The sequence below is a fragment of the Ascaphus truei genome, chromosome 15 (genome assembly GCF_040206685.1).
Source record: "Ascaphus truei isolate aAscTru1 chromosome 15, aAscTru1.hap1, whole genome shotgun sequence".
NCBI classification, from domain to species: Eukaryota; Metazoa; Chordata; class Amphibia; order Anura; family Ascaphidae; genus Ascaphus; species Ascaphus truei.
The window spans coordinates 19,642,059-19,644,064 of NC_134497.1; the positions used below are offsets into that span (position 1 = coordinate 19,642,059).

Sequence of the window (2,006 nt, forward strand, 5' to 3'; positions counted from 1 at the left end):
GAGCCTGGTTCAATTCCTGCTGTCAGCTCCTTATGACCTTGAGCAAGTCACTTTATCTCATTGTGCCTCAGACACCAAAAAATAGATTGTAAGCTTCATGGGGCAGGGGTGCCAAAATCCTGTGTACATGGTCAGTGCTATACAAGGGTAAAAACAATGATAATTATATATATATATATATATGAGAGAGATCTATACACATACTATAATAGTGTATAGATCTATCGCTCACTATATATAAATCTACACATACCATCAGCCCCAAGCATTTATATTTTTTAATAAATACATGTAAACCTATTACTGCTGGGGGCTTACAGATCTATATATGTAGCAATACTACAGGTGTATATATATATAAATATATATATATATATATCACAGAGAGATAATGAGATGCCTTACCTTCCTCTGCAGCAGTCACTCTGTGTGTGTGTATATATTTATATATATACACACAGAATATGTAGAGGTATATAGAGGTATAATGTGTATATATATATACAGAAGCCCAGCTTGAGGTAGATACAGTGTCAGATCTGCTGCTGCTGCTCCTGCTGCTGCCACTGGTTACAATGCTCCAACAGCTGATGGGCTACGTCAGAGAGCCTCTGGCCCGCCCCCTCTGTGACATCCCAATGACCCGCTCTGCCAATGAGAGGGCAAGGACAGAGAGGGCGGAGCTGAGAAGCTTAGGTGACGTCATCGGTTGGCTATGGATTGATGCAGTCAAGAGATTATATAAATATATATTTTCCCTCTCTCCCCCCCTCCCCCCCTCTCTCTCTCCCCCTTCCCCCCCCCTCTCTCTCTCCCCCTCTCTCTCCCTCTCTCCCTCTCCCTGTAAAGGTTCCATGTGAAAATGGATTTCAGGCAAAAGGTGACACATTGTGTTTCTATTTGCATGTCATTTCCCAGAATCCCTTGCTGCAGTGGAAGCACTGTATGCTACAGTAGGTGATAAAGGTGAAATACAGGGGAGCGCAAACTGTTGCTGCTGCGCCCCCCTGTCTTGGCTGCCCCAGTGCTTGTGTCCTCCTTCTGTCTTGGAGCTGTGTCAAATGACGCTGCGGGGTCATGTGACGTCACGGTACCCGCGGCGTCATTTGACGCGTGTCACATGACCTCGGGGTGTCTTTTGACGCCGTGTTGCCATGGCGACACGTCACACAGCCGTCTGAATCACGGTACGTTGGGAGTTACAGAGGCCTCACGCGAACCCCCGGCATTTAATTTAAATGCCTTGGGGAAGAGTGCAGGGCCTCTGGAACCACCCGCGCCCCCCCCAGAAAAATCTCCCTCCCCGCCCCCCAGTTTGCGCACCCCTGGTCTAAGACAGGTGAATATGCTCACAGGTGAAGGAGCGGCTCAGTGAGTAAAGACACAGACTGGCACTGAGTGTGAAGCAGGGGAAGGAGCGGCTCAGCGAGTAAAGACACTGACTGGCACTGAGTGTGAAGCAGGGGAAGGAGCGGCTCAGCGAGTAAAGACACTGACTGGCACTGAGTGTGAAGCAGGAGAAGGAGCGGCTCAGCGAGTAAAGACACTGACTGGCACTGAGTGTGAAGCAGGGGAAGGAGCGGCTCAGTGAGTAAAGACACTGACTGGCACTGAGTGTGAAGCAGGGGAAGGAGCGGCTCAGTGAGTAAAGACACTGACTGGCACTGAGTGTGAAGCAGGAGAAGGAGCGGCTCAGTGAGTAAAGACACTGACTGGCACTGAGTGTGAAGCAGGAGAAGGAGCGGCTCAGTGAGTAAAGACACTGACTGGCACTGAGTGTGAAGCAGGAGAAGGAGCGGCTCAGTGAGTAAAGACACTGACTGGCACTGAGTGTGAAGCAGGAGAAGGAGCGGCTCAGCGAGTAAAGACACTGACTGGCACTGAGTGTGAAGCAGGGGAAGGAGCGGCTCAGCGAGTAAAGACACTGACTGGCACTGAGTGTGAAGCAGGAGAAGGAGCGGCTCAGCGAGTAAAGACACTGACTGGCACTGAGTGTGAAGCAGGCG

At 50.0% G+C, this 2,006-nt stretch overlaps 1 protein-coding gene across 1 annotated transcript in view; it reads right to left on the minus strand.

The window, feature by feature from the left end:
* Positions 1-582, minus strand: part of TP53INP2 (tumor protein p53 inducible nuclear protein 2) — a 23,535-nt gene extending 22,953 nt beyond the window's left edge. The window contains 1 exon segment of the mRNA XM_075571898.1: positions 406-582. The gene's annotated coding sequence lies outside the window, so the exon portion shown is untranslated.
* Between the last annotated feature and the right edge of the window lie 1,424 nt (positions 583-2,006).